This window comes from Oncorhynchus masou, unplaced genomic scaffold (assembly GCF_036934945.1).
Source record: "Oncorhynchus masou masou isolate Uvic2021 unplaced genomic scaffold, UVic_Omas_1.1 unplaced_scaffold_2263, whole genome shotgun sequence".
NCBI lineage: Eukaryota > Metazoa > Chordata > Actinopteri > Salmoniformes > Salmonidae > Oncorhynchus > Oncorhynchus masou.
Genome location: NW_027008733.1, coordinates 3,037 through 22,643, shown reverse-complemented (window position 1 = coordinate 22,643; position 19,607 = coordinate 3,037). Strand labels below are relative to the sequence as shown.

General features: G+C 46.9%; 1 protein-coding gene across 1 annotated transcript in view; it reads right to left on the bottom strand.

Annotated features, from left to right (window-relative positions):
- The window catches only part of LOC135533168 (ELKS/Rab6-interacting/CAST family member 1-like), a 52,487-nt gene extending 34,260 nt beyond the window's left edge, over positions 1–18,227 (bottom strand). The window contains exon 1 of the mRNA XM_064960572.1: positions 18,015–18,227. The gene's annotated coding sequence lies outside the window, so the exon portion shown is untranslated. The remainder of the gene's footprint in view (positions 1–18,014) is intronic.
- Between the last annotated feature and the right edge of the window lie 1,380 nt (positions 18,228–19,607).

Genomic DNA, 19,607 nt, shown 5'->3' with positions numbered 1-19,607 from the left:
GAAAGCAAGACTTGAGAGAGAGGGACAGAAACTTAGAGAGACGAGAGAGAGGGACAGAAACTTAGAGAGACTTGAGAGAGGGACAGACAGAGACAGAGAGACTTGAGAGAGAAGGACAGACAGAGACAGAGAGACTTGAGAGAGAAGGACAGACAGACAGAGAATTGAGATAGACAGAAAGAGAGACTTGAGAGAGAAGGACAGACAGACAGAAAGCAATACTTGAGAGAGAGGGACAGAAACTTAGAGAGACTTGAGAGAGAGGGACAGAAACTTAGAAAGAGAGACTTCAGAGAGACAGAGAGAAGTTGGTAGAACAGCATAGCCAGGGACCAGTCTAACCTCCTAACTACAGTGTCTAGGAATAGAAGGCTTGCAGCATTCTGCATCATCTGATGTATGACATTCAGCAGGATCAAAGAGCCCTGTGTCTTCACCGTCTCTCAGTCACACACTGTCCCCTTTAAAACCATCTCATTGTTCCTGTGAACCCGGCTCACAGAGTTCATAAGACACCTCACCTCCACACGCCCTCTGACCTCTACAGCCTGTGGCGTTTCACTCTAACCTCTATTACTGTAAACAATCTGTCCTCCTCCTCCACCCTCAGGTAACATGATAACAGTCTGACTCCTCCTCCACCCTCAGGTAACATGACAACAGTCTGACTCCTCCTCCACCCTCAGGTAACATGATAACAGTCTGACTCCTCCTCCGCCCTCAGGTAACATGATAACAGTCTGACTCCTCCTCCACCCTCAGGTAACATGACAACAGTCTGACTCCTCCTCCACCCTCAGGTAACATGACAACAGTCTGACTCCTCCTCCTCCCTCAGGTAACATGACAACAGTCTGACTCCTCCTCCACCCTCAGGTAACATGACAACAGTCTGACTCCTCCTCCACCCTCAGGTAACATGATAACAGTCTGACTCCTCCTCCACCCTCAGGTAACATGACAACAGTCTGACTCCTCCTCCACCCTCAGGTAACATGACAACAGTCTGACTCCTCCTCCACCCTCAGGTAACATGATAACAGTCTGACTCCTCCTCCACCCTCAGGTAACATGACAACAGTCTGACTCCTCCTCCACCCTCAGGTAACATGACAACAGTCTGACTCCTCCTCCACCCTCAGGTAACATGACAACAGTCTGACTCCTCCTCCACCCTCAGGTAACATGATAACAGTCTGACTCCTCCTCCACCCTCAGGTAACATGATAACAGTCTGACTCCTCCTCCACCCTCAGGTAACATGATAACAGTCTGACTCCTCCTCCACCCTCAGGTAACATGATAACAGTCTGACTCCTCCTCCACCCTCAGGTAACATGACAACAGTCTGACTCCTCCTCCGCCCTCAGGTAACATGATAACAGTCTGACTCCTCCTCCACCCCCAGGTAACATGATAACAGTCTGACTCCTCCTCCACCCTCAGGTAACATGATAACAGTCTGACTCCTCCTCCACCCTCAGGTAACATGATAACAGTCTGACTCCTCCTCCACCCCCAGGTAACATGATAACAGTCTGACTCCTCCTCCACCCTCAGGTAACATGACAACAGTCTGACTCCTCCTCCACCCTCAGGTAACATGACAACAGTCTGACTCCTCCTCCACCCTCAGGTAACATGACAACAGTCTGACTCCTCCTCCACCCTCAGGTAACATGACAACAATCTGACTCCTCCTCCACCCTCAGGTAACATGACAACAGTCTGACTCCTCCTCCGCCCTCAGGTAACATGATAACAGTCTGACTCCTCCTCCACCCTCAGGTAACATGATAACAGTCTGACTCCTCCTCCACCCTCAGGTAACATGATAACAGTCTGACTCCTCCTCCACCCTCAGGTAACATGATAACAGTCTGACTCCTCCTCCACCCTCAGGTAACATGATAACAGTCTGACTCTGCCTCCGCCCTCAGGTAACATGATAACAGTCTGACTCCTCCTCCACCCTCAGGTAACATGACAACAGTCTGACTCCTCCTCCACCCTCAGGTAACATAATAACAGTCTGACTCCTCCTCCACCCTCAGGTAACATGATAACAGTCTGACTCCTCCTCCACCCTCAGGTAACATGACAACAGTCTGACTCCTCCTCCGCCCTCAGGTAACATGACAACAGTCTGACTCCTCCTCCGCCCTCAGGTAACATGACAACAGTCTGACTCCTCCTCCACCCTCAGGTAACATGACAACAGTCTGACTCCTCCTCCACCCTCAGGTAACATGACAACAGTCTGACTCCTCCTCCACCCTCAGGTAACATGATAACAGTCTGACTCCTCCTCCACCCTCAGGTAACATGACAACAGTCTGACTCCTCCTCCACCCTCAGGTAACATGATAACAGTCTGACTCCTCCTCCACCCTCAGGTAACATGACAACAGTCTGACTCCTCCTCCACCCTCAGGTAACATGATAACAGTCTGACTTCTCCTCCACCCTCAGGTAACATGACAACAGTCTGACTCCTCCTCCACCCTCAGGTAACATGATAACAGTCTGACTCCTCCTCCACCCTCAGGTAACATGACAACAGTCTGACTCCTCCTCCACCCTCAGGTAACATGATAACAGTCTGACTCCTCCTCCACCCTCAGGTAACATGACAACAGTCTGACTCCTCCTCCACCCTCAGGTAACATGATAACAGTCTGACTTCTCCTCCACCCTCAGGTAACATGACAACAGTCTGACTCCTCCTCCACCCTCAGGTAACATGATAACAGTCTGACTCCTCCTCCACCCTCAGGTAACATGACAACAGTCTGACTCCTCCTCCACCCTCAGGTAACATGACAACAGTCTGACTCCTCCTCCACCCTCAGGTAACATGACAACAGGCTGACTCCTCCTCCACCCTCAGGTAACATGACAACAGTCTGACTCCTCCTCCACCCTCAGGTAACATGATAACAGTCTGACTCCTCCTCCACCCTCAGGTAACATGATACTGTAACAGTATCTGACATCAGGGTGGTGACTAATCTAGAACAACCTCCTTCAGCCTCCAGGGCACTTTGAGGAACCAGACATCATCTGACAGCAACACACACACACACACACACACACACACACACACACACACACACACTGACACGAGGTCTCTCCCTCTAGCCTCTCTACTTAACGTTCTCATAACTTATTGAAAGAAATATTCCCTTCATGGAGAAAGAGGACGAGAGTCTGTCAGAGAAAGCACTCTGACACACACTAACACTCATACACACACACACACACACACACACACACACACACCTTGTGATATGTATAGTCTGTTACAGGGGGCCCATATGAGAGACTGTAATAACACGCGTGTCCAAACGATAAGTCTTGTCAGTATGTGACACATATCATGCAGGGAGGGGTCCAGAGTTTTGCTCCGATGTAGGAAAACTCCAGGCCCTTAGCTGAATCAGCTGTGATGTGTTCTCTTCCACTACTATCCTTTAACCTCAGGTGGTATAGAAACATTTTACATTAAAACTGATGACTTACAGTCTAGAATCTCTATATAACCACTAGAGGGTATATCAACCTTCTGACAGTCTAGAATCTCTATATAACCACTAGAGGGTATATCAACCTTCTGACAGTCTAGAATCTCTATATAACCACTAGAGGGTATATCAACCTTCTGACAGTCTAGAATCTCTATATAACCACTAGAGGGTATATCAACCTTCTGACAGTCTAGAATCTCTATATAACCACTAGAGGGTATATCAACCTTCTGACAGTCTAGAATCTCTATATAACCACTAGAGGGTATATCAACCTTCTCCAGCTGAATTTTTTATTTTATTTTTATTTCACCTTTATTTGACCAGGTAGGCTAGTTGAGAACAAGTTCTCATTTACAACTGCGACCTGGCCAAGATAAAGCATAGCAGTGTGAACAGACAACACAGAGTTACACATGGAGTAAACAATTAACAAGTCAATAACACAGTAGAAAAAAAAGGGGGGTCTATATACAATGTGTGCAAAAGGCATGAGGAGGTAGGAGAATAATTACAATATTGCAGATTAACACTGGATTGATAAATGGTCATGTACAGGTAGAGATATTGGTGTGCAAAAGAGCAGAAAAGTAAATAAATAAAAACTGTGGGGATGAGGTAGGTGAAAATGGGTGGGCTATTTACCAATAGATTATGTACAGCTGCAGCGATCGGTTAACTGCTCAGATAGCTGATGTTTGAAGTTGGTGAGGGAGATAAAGGTCTCCAACTTCAGCGATTTTTGCAATTCGTTCCAGTCACAGGCAGCAGAGTACTGGAACAAAAGGCGGCCGAATGAGGTGTTGGCTTTAGGGATGATCAGTGAGATACACCTGCTGGAGCGCGTGCTACGGATGGGTGTTGCCATCGTAACCAGTGAACTGAGATAAGGTGGAGCTTTACCTATCATGGACTTGTAGACGACCTGGAGCCAGTGGGTCTTGCGACGAATCTGTAGCGAGGGCCAGCCGACTAGAGCATACAAGTCGCAGTGGTGGGTAGTATAAGGTGCTTTAGTGACAAAACGGATGGCACTGTGATAAACTGCATCCAGTTTGCTGAGAAGAGTGTTGGAAGCAATTTTGTAGATGACATCGCCGAAGTCGAGGATCGGTAGGATAGTCAGTTTTACTAGGGTAAGCTTGGCAGCGTGAGTGAAGGAGGCTTTGTTACGGAATAGAAAGCCGACTCTTGATTTGATTTTCGATTAGAGATGTTTGATATGGGTCTGGAAGGAGAGTTTGCAGTCTAGCCAGACACCTAGGTACTTATAGGTGTCCACATATTCAAGGTCGGAACCATCCAGTGTGGTGATGCTAGTCGGGCAAGCGGGTGCAGGCAGCGATCGGTTGAAAAGCATGCATTTGGTTTTACTAGCGTTTAAGAGCAGATGGAGGCCACGGAAGGAGTGTTGTATGGCATTGAAGCTCGTTTGGAGGTTAGATAGCACAGTGTCCAATGACGGGCCGAAAGTATATAGAATGGTGTCGTCTGCGTAGAGGTGGATCAGGGAATCGCCCGCAGCAAGAGCAACATCATTGATATATACAGAGAAAAGAGTCGGCCCGAGAATTGAACCCTGTGGCACCCCCATAGAGACTGCCAGAGGACCGGACAGCATGCCCTCCGATTTGACACACTGAACTCTGTCTGCAAAGTAATTGGTGAACCAGGCAAGGCAGTCATCCGAAAAACCGAGGCTGTGAAGTGAAGTGTTACCACAATTAGTTTAACACCAATAAGTGATAAATATAAAATATAGTAGCGATGGTTCCCAAATACAGTAGCCATGGTTCCCAAATACAGTAGCCATGGTTCCCACCCAGGTGGTGAAGGTAGGAGACATCACCACCACTCCGCTGATCCTCAACACTGGGGCCCCACAAGGGTAGGTGCTCAGCCCCCTCCTGTACTCCCTGTTCACCCATGACTGTGTAGCCAAGCACGCCTCCAACTCAATCATCAAGTGTGTAGACAACACAACAGTAGTAAGCTTGATTTCCAATGATAACAAGACAGCCTATAGGGAGGAGGTGAGGGCTCTAGGAGTGTGGTGCCTGAAAAAAAAACTCACTCAACATCAACAAAACAAAGGAAATTATTGTGGATTTCAGGAAACAGCAGAGGGGGCACCACCCTATCTACATCTGTCAGGATCGCAGTGGAGAAGAATGAAAGCTTCAAGTTCCTTGGCGTACACAACACTGACAAACTGAAATGACCCAACCACACAGTGTAGTGAAAAAGGCGCAACAGAGCCTCTTCAACCTCAGGAGGCAAAAGAATCTCTCCCTCTCATTTATTTCACAGTATCACCGGTCAGGCAGTCACAACATGCATTTGGCCATTAATGTGTTGGGGGGGTACATTTAGAGAGAGAGAGTAAGAGAGAGAGAGTAAGAGAGAGAGAGAGAGAGTGTGTGAGTGTGTGAGTGTGTGAGTGTGTGAGTGTGTGAGTGTGTGTGAGGACCAGTAGGAGAACTGAGCCTTTTCTGGCCGGGCTCCAATCGGAAGTCCAGACATGGAAACACACCGGGGACACAGAGACTACAGAGAACACACACACACACACACACACACACAGAACACACACAAACACACAGAACACACACAAACACACAGAACACACACAAACACACACGGAACATACACACACACACAGAACACACACACACGGAACATACACACACACACAAACACACAGAACACACACAAACACACACACAGAACACACACACACACACACAGAACACACACACACACAGAACACACACAAACACACAGAACACACACAAACACACACGGAACACACACACACACACACGGAACACACACACACACACACACACACAGAACATACACACACACACAAACACACAGAACACACACAAACACACACGGACCATACACACACACAGAACACACACACGGAACATACACACACACACACACACATACAGAAAACACACATACAGAAAACACACATACAGAAAACACACACACAGAGAGAACACACACATATAGAACACACAAACACAGAACAAACACAGAACACACATATACATACAGAACAACACACACACACACACACACACACAGAGAACACACACAAACACAGAACACACACACACACACACACAACACACACAGTCACAGATGGCAACACAGACAGAAACATGTCTGCCAAGTCAGGCCTCTGTTTACAATCCTATCCTCCACCTCTACCCAAACCCAGCTACCAGACCCAGCTACCATCCTATCCTCCACCTCTACCCAGACCCAGCTACCATCCTATCCTCCACCTCTACCCAGACCCAGCTACCATCCTATCCTCCACCTCTACCCAGACCCAGTAACACCAGACCCAGTAACACCAGACCCAGTAACACCAGACCCAGCTACAATCCTATCCTCCAGCGCTGACGTCATCCATGTTCCTATGGAAATCTCCAGATGGCGCATGAAGCCGGAAGTATTTGAATTTGAATGGGACTGAATGGCTGAGGATCAGAGCTGAAGGCTGGAGTGCTCTGGCCACCTCTGCTAATGTCACAACCAGTCACGCACACACGGCCACACACACACACGTCCACATAAACACACACGCAAGGCCACATAAACACACATGTGCAAACACAAACACTTAACTGACCATCTGTTCTCTCCCCCCACAGGCCACCAAACACACACCTGGATACAGCAGGCCAGGACCCTGCCTCCAGGCAACCATTACACACACACACACACACACACACACACACACACACACACACACACACAGATCAAATCCAATCGAATCAAAATCTAATTTATTTTCCCTTGTGTACTTTAACCATTTGTACATTGTTACAACACTGTATATATACACATAATATGACATTTGTCATGTCTTTATTGTTTTGAAACTTCTGTATGTGTAATGTTAATTTTTATTGTTTATTGAATTTTTGCATATTATCTACCTCACTTGCTTTGGCAATGTTAACACATGTTTCCCATGCCAATAAAGCCCCTTGAATTGAATTGAATAAGAGAGAGAGAGAGAGAGAGAGAGAGAGAGACAGACAGACGAGACAGAGAGAGAGACAGACACAGACAGACAGAGACACAGACAGAGACACAGACAGACAGAGACAGACAGACAGACAGACAGACAGACAGACAGACAGACAGACAGACAGACAGACAGACAGACAGACAGACAGATGAGTGAGAGAGAGAGACAGATGAGTGAGAGAGAGAGAGACAGATGAGTGAGAGAGAGAGAGAGAGAGATAGATGAGTGAGAGTGAGAGAGAGAGAGACAGATGAGTGAGAGTGAGAGAGAGACAGATGAGTGAGAGAGAGACAGATGAGTGAGAGAGAGACAGATGAGTGAGAGAGAGACAGATGAGTGAGAGAGAGAGAGAGAGACAGATGAGTGAGAGAGAGAGAGAGAGACAGATGAGTGAGAGAGAGAGAGAGACAGATGAGTGAGAGAGAGAGAGACAGATGAGTGAGAGAGAGAGAGAGACAGATGAGAGAGAGAGAGAGAGAGACACAGACAGACAGACAGACAGACAGACAGACAGACAGACACAGCTTGTAAGGCAAATTGAACAGAACCACTGAAGCAAGAAAGATCCAAGTGTTTTCCAAATATGTCCTTATTGGCTCACGAACTCATGAGCTGCAACAAGAGACCAACCAAACGTCTCCTAATCCAGGTGGTGTGACTGTCATGTACATGTGTCACTGTTCCCATGGCGACGTGTGCAACAGGCCTCAGCATATGACTAAGTCCGTGGCCCAAATGGCACTACTTCCCAGGTCAAAAGTAGTGCACTAAATATGGAGTGGCCCAAATGGCACTACTTCCCAGGTCAAAAGTAGTGCACTAAATATGGAGTGGCCCAAATGGCACTACTTCCCAGGTCAAAAGTAGTGCACTAAATATGAAGTGGCCCAAATGGCACTACTTCCCAGGTCAAAAGTAGTGCACTAAATATGGAGTGGCCCAAATGGCACTACTTCCCAGGTCAAAAGTAGTGCACTAAATATGAGTGGCCCAAATGGCACTACTTCCCAGGTCAAAAGTAGTGCACTAAATATGAAGTGGCCCAAATGGCACTACTTCCCAGGTCAAAAGCAGTGCACTAAATATGGAATAGGGTGCCATTTGGGACTCCGAAGAACAGAAACAGATCATAAAGCAAGTTGGAGGAAAACCGAGGACACCTCATTCAGATGTAGCCAGGGCAAACCACATACAACATGTCAGGGTGATGTCGGCTCTAGATAAAGCTCAGGGATAGAATTAAACTGAATTAAACTGAATTAAAAACGTTCACGTGGGTTCTATTCAACTCATGAGATATGAAAAGTTTAAAGACATCATCGAAATTTGTTAATAATGTTGAAAAACAACAAAGAAGGCTTGTGTATTTCAAAGCATAGATTTCAAGATGAATATTGCTACCTCTCCAAACAGTTACAAATAACTCTGATATACAGTCGTGTTTGATTTAACCTCAGAAAGCATTCAACCCCCTTGACTTGACATGTTGTGCCACAGATCTACACACAATACCCCATAATTCCCGGGTGGTGCAGTGGTTAAGGGCTGTACTGCAGCGCCAGCTCTGCCACCAGAGACTCTGGGTTCGGGCCCAGGCTCTGTCGTAACCGGCCGCGACCAGGAGGTCCGTGGGGCGACGCGCAATTGGCCCAGCGTCGTCCGGGTTAGGGAGGGTTTGGCCGATAGGGATGTCCTTGTCTCTGGAGTGATGGAGGTAGATATGTATAGGGGTAAGGAGACAGGGATACTGGAGTGATGGAGGTAGATATGTATAGGGGTAAGGAGACAGGGATACTGGAGTGATGGAGGTAGATATGTATAGGGGTAAGGAGACAGGGATACTGGAGTGATGGAGGTAGATATGTATAGGGGGAGGTGACAGGGATACTGGAGTGATGGAGGTAGATATGTATAGGGGGGAGGAGACAGGGATACTGGAGTGATGGAGGTAGATATGTATAGAGGTAAGGAGACAGGGATACTGGAGTGATGGAGGTAGATATGTATAGATATGTATAGGGGGGAGGAGACAGGGATACTGGAGTGATGGAGGTAGATATGTATAGATATGTATAGGGAGGAGGAGACAGGGATACTGGAGTGATGGAGGTAGATATGTATAGATATGTATAGGGGGGAGGAGACAGGGATACTGGAGTGATGGAGGTAGATATGTATAGATATGTATATGTGGGAGGAGACAGGGATACTGGAGTGATGGAGGTAGATATGTATAGATATGTATAGGGGGGAGGAGACAGGGATACTGGAGTGATGGAGGTAGATATGTATAGATATGTATAGGGGTAAGGAGACAGGGATACTGGAGTGATGGAGGTAGATATGTATAGGGGGGAGGAGACAGGGATACTGGAGTGATGGAGGTAGATATGTATAGAGGTAAGGAGACAGGGATACTGGAGTGATGGAGGTAGATATGTATAGAGGGGAGGAGACAGGGATACTGGAGTGATGGAGGTAGATATGTATAGGGAGGAGGAGACAGGGATACTGGAGTGATGGAGGTAGATATGTATAGATATGTATAGGGGTAAGGAGACAGGGATACTGGAGTGATGGAGGTAGATATGTATAGAGGTAAGGAGACAGGGATACTGGAGTGATGGAGGTAGATATGTATAGGGGGAGGTGACAGGGATACTGGAGTGATGGAGGTAGATATGTATAGGGGGGAGGAGACAGGGATACTGAAGTGATGGAGGTAGATATGTATAGGGGGAAGGAGACAGGGATACTGGAGTGATGGAGGTAGATATGTATAGATATGTATAGGGGGGAGGAGACAGGGATACTGGAGTGATGGAGGTAGATATGTATAGATATGTATAGAGGGGAGGAGACAGGGATACTGGAGTGATGGAGGTAGATATGTATAGAGGTAAGGAGACAGGGATACTGGAGTGATGGAGGTAGATATGTATAGAGGTAAGGAGACAGGGATACTGGAGTGATGGAGGTAGATATGTATAGGGGGGAGGAGACAGGGATACTGGAGTGATGGAGGTAGATATGTATAGGGAGGAGGAGACAGGGATACTGGAGTGATGGAGGTAGATATGTATAGATATGTATAGGGGGGAGGAGACAGGGATACTGGAGTGATGGAGGTAGATATGTATAGATATGTATAGGGAGGAGGAGACAGGGATACTGGAGTGATGGAGGTAGATATGTATAGATATGTATAGGGGGAGGAGACAGGGATACTGGAGTGATGGAGGTAGATATGTATAGATATGTATAGGGGTAAGGAGACAGGGATACTGGAGTGATGGAGGTAGATATGTATAGGGGGAGGTGACAGGGATACTGGAGTGATGGAGGTAGATATGTATAGAGGTAAGGAGACAGGGATACTGGAGTGATGGAGGTAGATATGTATAGGGGGAGGTGACAGGGATACTGGAGTGATGGAGGTAGATATGTATAGGGGTAAGGAGACATGGATACTGGAGTGATGGAGGTAGATATGTATAGGGGGGAGGAGACAGGGATACTGAAGTGATGGAGGTAGATATGTATAGGGGGAAGGAGACAGGGATACTGGAGTGATGGAGGTAGATATGTATAGATATGTATAGGGGTAAGGAGACAGGGATACTGGAGTGATGGAGGTAGATATGTATAGGGGGGAGGTGACAGGGATACTGGAGTGATGGAGGTAGATATGTATAGAGGTAAGGAGACAGGGATACTGGAGTGATGGAGGTAGATATGTATAGGGGGAGGTGACAGGGATACTGGAGTGATGGAGGTAGATATGTATAGGGGTAAGGAGACATGGATACTGGAGTGATGGAGGTAGATATGTATAGGGGGGAGGAGACAGGGATACTGAAGTGATGGAGGTAGATATGTATAGGGGGAAGGAGACAGGGATACTGGAGTGATGGAGGTAGATATGTATAGATATGTATAGGGGGGAGGAGACAGGGATACTGGAGTGATGGAGGTAGATATGTATAGATATGTATAGGGAGGAGGAGACAGGGATACTGGAGTGATGGAGGTAGATATGTATAGATATGTATAGGGGGGAGGAGACAGGGATACTGGAGTGATGGAGGTAGATATGTATAGATATGTATAGGGGTAAGGAGACAGGGATACTGGAGTGATGGAGGTAGATATGTATAGGGGGGAGGTGACAGGGATACTGGAGTGATGGAGGTAGATATGTATAGAGGTAAGGAGACAGGGATACTGGAGTGATGGAGGTAGATATGTATAGGGGGAGGTGACAGGGATACTGGAGGGATGGAGGTAGATATGTATAGGGGTAAGGAGACATGGATACTGGAGTGATGGAGGTAGATATGTATAGTGGGGAGGAGACAGGGATACTGAAGTGATGGAGGTAGATATGTATAGGGGGAAGGAGACAGGGATACTGGAGTGATGGAGGTAGATATGTATAGATATGTATAGGGGTAAGGAGACAGGGATACTGGAGTGATGGAGGTAGATATGTATAGGGGGGAGGTGACAGGGATACTGGAGTGATGGAGGTAGATATGTATAGAGGTAAGGAGACAGGGATACTGGAGTGATGGAGGTAGATATGTATAGGGGGAGGTGACAGGGATACTGGAGTGATGGAGGTAGATATGTATAGGGGTAAGGAGACATGGATACTGGAGTGATGGAGGTAGATATGTATAGGGGGAGGAGACAGGGATACTGAAGTGATGGAGGTAGATATGTATAGGGGGAAGGAGACAGGGATACTGGAGTGATGGAGGTAGATATGTATAGATATGTATAGGGGGAGGAGACAGGGATACTGGAGTGATGGAGGTAGATATGTATAGATATGTATAGGGGAGGAGACAGGGATACTGGAGTGATGGAGGTAGATATGTATAGAGGTAAGGAGACAGGGATACTGGAGTGATGGAGGTAGATATGTATAGAGGTAAGGAGACAGGGATACTGGAGTGATGGAGGTAGATATGTATAGGGGGAGGAGACAGGGATACTGGAGTGATGGAGGTAGATATGTATAGGGAGGAGGAGACAGGGATACTGGAGTGATGGAGGTAGATATGTATAGATATGTATAGGGGGGAGGAGACAGGGATACTGGAGTGATGGAGGTAGATATGTATAGGGAGGAGGAGACAGGGATACTGGAGTGATGGAGGTAGATATGTATAGGGAGGAGGAGACAGGGATACTGGAGTGATGGAGGTAGATATGTATAGGGAGGAGGAGACAGGGATACTGGAGTGATGGAGGTAGATATGTATAGATATGTATAGGGGGGAGGAGACAGGGATACTGGAGTGATGGAGGTAGATATGTATAGAGGTAAGGAGACAGGGATACTGGAGTGATGGAGGTAGATATGTATAGGGGGAGGAGACAGGGATACTGGAGTGATGGAGGTAGATATGTATAGGGGGGAGGAGACAGGGATACTGGAGTGATGGAGGTAGATATGTATAGATATGTATAGAGGTAAGGAGACAGGGATACTGGAGTGATGGAGGTAGATATGTATAGAGGTAAGGAGACAGGGATACTGGAGTGATGGAGGTAGATATGTATAGGGAGGAGGAGACAGGGATACTGGAGTGATGGAGGTAGATATGTATAGATATGTATAGGGGGGAGGAGACAGGGATACTGGAGTGATGGAGGTAGATATGTATAGATATGTATAGGGGGAGGAGACAGGGTAATATCCCTTTGTTAGGTGTGAGAAAGGGGTGTGAAAGGGATAGTTTATTCAGCGACATATATGCAAGTGACAGGTAGCCAAGTGGTTAGAGTGTTGCACCAGTAACCGAAAGGTCGCTAGTTCGAATCCCTGTGCAGAAAAGGTGAAGAATCACCCACTACAGGATTATTATGTGGGTAAACAGGCTTTATGTTGAATCCTGGCGGCCTGCACACACACCTGGTATAAACCCTGGGGGCCTGCACACACACCTGGTATAAACCCTGGCGGCCTGCACACACACACCTGGTATAAACCCTGGCGGCCTGCACACACACCTGGTATAAACCCTGGGGGCCTGCACACACACCTGGTATAAACCCTGGGGGCCTGCACACACACCTGGTATAAACCCTGGGGGCCTGCACACACACACCTGGTATAAACCCTGGGGGCCTGCACACACACACCTGGTATAAACCCTGGGGGCCTGCACACACACCTGGTATAACCCCTGGGGGCCTGCACACACACCTGGTATAAACCCTGGGGGCCTGCACACACAGACCTGGTATAAACCCTGGGGGCCTGCACACACACACCTGGTATAAACCCTGGGGGCCTGCACACACACACCTGGTATAAAGCCTGGGGGCCTGCACACACACCTGGTATAAACCCTGGGGGCCTGCACACACACACCTGGTATAACCCCTGGGGGCCTGCACACACACACCTGGTATAAACCCTGGGGGCCTGCACACACACACCTGGTATAACCCCTGGGGGCCTGCACACACACACCTGGTATAAACCCTGGGGGCCTGCACACACACACCTGGTATAAACCCTGGGGGCCTGCACACACACACCTGGTATAAACCCTGGGGGCCTGCACACACACACCTGGTATAAACCCTGGGGGCCTGCACACACACACCTGGTATAACCCCTGGGGGCCTGTACACACACACCTGGTGTAAACCCTGGGGGCCTGTACACACACACCTGGTGTAAACCCTGGGGGCCTGTACACACACACCTGGTATAAACCCTGGGGGCCTGTACACACACAACTGGTATAAACCCTGGGGGCCTGTACACACACACCTGGTGTAAACCCTGGGGGCCTGCACACACACACCTGGTGTAAACCCTGGGGGCCTGCACACACACACCTGGTGTAAACCCTGGGGGCCTGCACACACACACCTGGTGTAAACCCTGGGGGCCTGTACACACACACCTGGTATAAACCCTGGGGCCTGTACACACACACACCTGGTATAAACCCTGGCGGCCTGTACAATACAATCCTTCCTCTACACTACAGCACTATCCTTCCTCTACAATAGAGCACTATCCTTCCTCTACAATAGAGCACTATCCTTCCTCTACAATAGAGCACTATCCTTCCTCTACAATAGAGCACTATCCTTCCTCTACAATAGAGCACTATCCTTCCTCTACAATAGAGCACTATCCTTCCTCTACAATAGAGCACTATCCTTCCTCTACAATAGAGCACTATCCTCCCTCTACACTTCGGCACTATCCTCCCTCTACACTACTGCATTATCCTTCCTCTACGCTACTGCATTATCCTTCCTCTACGCTACTGCATTATCCTCCCTCTACACTACTGCATTATCCTTCCTCTGCACTACTGCATTATCCTTCCTCTGCACTACTGCATTATCATCCATTTACACTACTGCATTATCCTTCCTCTACACTACTGCATTATCCTTCCTCTACGCTACTGCATTATCCTTCCTCTACACTACTGCATTATCTTTCCTGTATGATGCAGCATTATCATTCCTCTACACTACAGCATTATCCTTCCTCTGCAATACAGGATGATCCTTCATATATGGTGCAACATTATCCTCATTCTACACTGCAGCATTATCATTCGTGTACAAACAGCATTATCCTTCTCTATAATGCGGCTTATCATTTGTGTGCAGTGCGGCGTTGTCATTCGTATACAGTTCAGCATTATCCTTCGTGCGCACTGCGGCATTATCCTTCCTCTACAATACATTAATATAATTTCTCTCACTCAGCATTATCCTTATCCATTAGACTCTTTATCTCAGAAAGCCACTTGCAAGTTGATACATGATAACACACACTTATTTTGAGAAAATTTGAAGTTACAGAAGTGAGAGATGACAGGTCTTGACTTGCACATATTGGACTCAACAAACAACTCAGGCAGTAGTTTGTACATGGGTCCTCTCTCAGTGGAGCAGCCTGACATAAGGCCTTACAGTGGAGCAGCCTGGCATACGGCCTTACAGTGGAACAGCCTGGCATAAGGCCTTACAGTGGAGCAGCCTGACGTAAGGCCTTACAGTGGAGCAGCCTGGCATAAGGCCTTACAGTGGAGCAGCCTGGCATAAGGCCTTACAGTGGAGCAGCCTGGCATAAGGCCTTACAGTGGAGCAGCCTGGCATAAGGCCTTACAGTGGAGCAGCCTGACGTAAGGCCTTACAGTGGAACAGCCTGACATACGGCCTTACAGTGGAGCAGCCTGGCATAAGGCCTTACAGTGGAGCAGCCTGGCATAAGGCCTTACAGTGGAGCAGCCTGGCATAAGGCCTTACAGTGGAGCAGCCTGACATAAGGCCTTACAGTGGAGCAGCCTGGCATACGGCCTTACAGTGGAGCAGAGCATAAGGTCTTACAGTGGAGCAGCCTGGCATAAGGCCTTACAGTGGAGCAGCCTGGCATAAGGCCTTACAGTGGAGCAGCCTGGCATAAGGCCTTACAGTGGAGCAGCCTGGCATAAGGCCTTACAGTGGAGCAGCCTGACATAAGGCCTTACAGTGGAGCAGCCTGACATAAGGCCTTACAGTGGAGCAGCCTGACATAAGGCCTTACAGTGGAGCAGCATGGCATACGGCCTTACAGTGGAGCAGCATGGCATACGGCCTTACAGTGGAGCAGCCTCATAATGCCTTACAGTGGAGCAGCCTGACATAAGGCCTTACAGTGGAGCAGCCTGAGACAGGCCTTATGTTGGAGCAGCCCTCACAGAATATGGAGTTAGGGGGACATGTTAACTTATCTCCTCATAACAGGTGGGCTCTGACACTCATTCACTCACATTCAGTCATTCACATCATTCATTCATTCACTCATTCACATTCACTCATTCATTCATTCACTCATTCATTACTCTCATACACACAGGCAGACTGACAGGCAGACAGACATAATCAATTATCAGTAAACTGACTAATCAATGATCAGTCAAAAGGCCAGGACACACAGCATTGTGTAATGTATGACATGTACAATATTGAACAGACCCCAGGAAGAGTAGCTGCAGCACGAGCTAATAAACTAAACTAAAAATGTTTTAAAACGTGTATGATCTGAAGGTAACTTCTCCGGTAATTAGCGACTTCATGAAAAATACAGACGGTACCTACTGCGGTTACAAACTAGGCCCACTGTAGCTTGCTGAAAAATACTACCGTTCAAAGAATAGTAACTGATAATAAAAAATACAATGTTATTATTCTGTCAAAATAATCTAGTTAGGGAGCAGCATTATTACTGAGTAGTTCTTAGGCTGTTTGAGGTAAACCCAGGCCCAGTGACGCGTGAATAACAAGGGGTCGATGACAACGTTAGCCCCAGTCATGAAGCAACCTGTTGCCCGCTGTCTGGAGGATACGAGTAGTCTGGTGGATACCGGGAATAGCCCACAAATACCGCCTCCTCTTACATTTACGTCCAAGTCAATCACGGGTGCTCTGGAACAGGCTACAGTCAATTACACAGGGCGTTTACAAACACTTTAGAAGGTCTAATGTTTAGTTCAGATTGGGTATTCTGGAAGGGAGCCGCGCCAGGGTTATTTGACTCCAGTGCTCATGGGAGGAGCTGGGGAAATGCCATTTCAACGGGCGGCAACATTACACTTTGGAGGTAAATCTCCGATAAACAAGTCATTCCCGTAGGAAAGCGTGTCGTAGATAAAATAATGAGTCTATCTAATCGGAGCTGTCGTAAATCTTTCTATAGCTTTTGTGTTTACAACAATGACGTCTGGCTACAATGTTGCCGAATAGGCCTGGCGATACATGTTTTATCCACACAATGTAGCAACAATGTAACAACTTGCAACTTGCTGGACTAGGTTGTTGGCTCCTCTGTAGAGCGGGTGTCGACATGCTGTGTTGGCCACGCAGCGAGTTGACAGCTCTTTCGTAAGACTGACAAGTCAAAGACAAACCTTTAGTAAGTAAGACAGTCAAATGAACCCTCAACGGCAGTCTAGAAGACCCCGCTCACTATACCGACAAAACAACGCAATGCACTGATTCATACCCGCTGTAGTCGGCTATAAAACGGCCTATTTCTCTGAGGGAACACATGAACACATTGAATAGTAGAATACATAACATACATACATTGTGTTAAACCCCAGTGAAACGAGACACCTCTTTTCCTCAACCGCTAAATACATTTTCCCTCCTGTCTCGCGCTGCACAAGAGCCCAACAACTCGAGACAACAACTAAGTAAAGCTGCTATAATTAGAGTTAATTACAACAGACATGCTGTCAGAACTACCATATAGCACACCACACACACTCAACACATGTACACGACTGCTCTTTCCTGAGACACACACACACACACTCACGGCAATTTAGACTGTCCACTTCTCAGCCCAGTCAGAAGTGGGCTTCAATCTAGAAAATCACTTTTAAAATGTCACCTACCTTCTTCTCATAAATTCGGTTAGTCCAGTTATGTCAATTATCCGTATCCGGCGTCAGATAGAACCGTTATCCGTTGAGGAACCGTTACAACCGATAGAAAATGCCTCTTTTCGGAGCAGTTGATATTTTCTCCTCTATTGCCAGCACTACCAGTAGATCCCGAGCCAGGGCGCTTCAGTGACGTAAGGATCGGGATGCGCGTTCACGAGAATGGCCTCCGTCCACTCCACCGCCCTACGTGCACGAGTCTTTCAACATCAGACGCTGGCGGGAGGGCGCTATGCTTGAGGTCACGAGAGAAATGAACGGGCTTTCCTCTGGACGCAGAGAGACTGTCACAATAGAACACACTCTATTCTAGAGCCGTACTCGTGCAGCTCTTTGATTACTTGCCAGGTATTTCAAACAGAAGAGGGCGCACTTGGGTAAACACTTCCTCACCTCATCACAGATCATGATAACAGTTTATTGTCAAACACTCTGAAGTTCTTACACTGTTTGGAAACGACAACAAGCGTTTTACTGTAAGTCTAGCCGTTTGTAGTGAGCCCATTACATTGTGTCTCGTATACTTTGAGAGCTATACACATTATTATGTATTTTGTTGCCTACAATTTACTTTTGTGTATGTCTAAGTATGTGTGTGTAAGCCTGTACAGCAATGTGTTCATTGTAATCCACTGTCAATGACAGTTGTGATAATTCCAGCTGTTAGTGTTGACCACCTCCCATACTGTCCCAATCCAGTCCCCTGGCGCCAAGGTGGTGTAGTGTGTGTACCCCTTACACACTCTCTCTCTCACACACACACACACACACCAGTTGTCACCCACCCAGACGTGGCCCAAGGAATGTGTCTGGTTTGGTCACCTGAGTGGCCATAGACCAAAGCCTTGATCATGTGATGACTTATTTGTCCAGGGTTGGTTAGGTTACTTTATAAATGTAATCTGTTACTAATTACCTGTCCAATGTAATCTGTTAGTTACTAATTACCTGTCCAATGTAATCTGTTAGTTACTAATTACCTGTCCAATGTAATCTGTTAGTTACTATTTACCTGTCCAATGTAATCTGTTACAGTTACTAATTACCTGTCCAATGTAATCTGTTACAGTTACTAATTACCTGTCCAATGTAATCTGTTAGTTACTAATTACCTGTCCAATGTAATCTGTTAGTTACTAATTACCTGTCCAATGTAATCTGTTAGTTACTAATTACCTGTCCAATGTAATCTGTCACAGTTACTAATTACCTGTCCAATGTAATCTGTTACAGTACAGTTACTAATTACCTGTCCAATGTAATCTGTTAGTTACTAATTACCTGTCCAATGTAATCTGTCACAGTTACTAATTACCTGTCCAATGTAATCTGTTAGTTACTAATTACCTGTCCAATGTAATCTGTTAGTTACTAATTACCTGTCCAATGTAATCTGTTACAGCACAGTTACTAATTACCTGTCCAATGTAATCTGTTAGTTACTAATTACCTGTCCAATGTAATCTGTCACAGTTACTAATTACCTGTCCAATGTAATCTGTTACAGTACTAATTACCTGTCCAATGTAATCTGTCACAGTTACT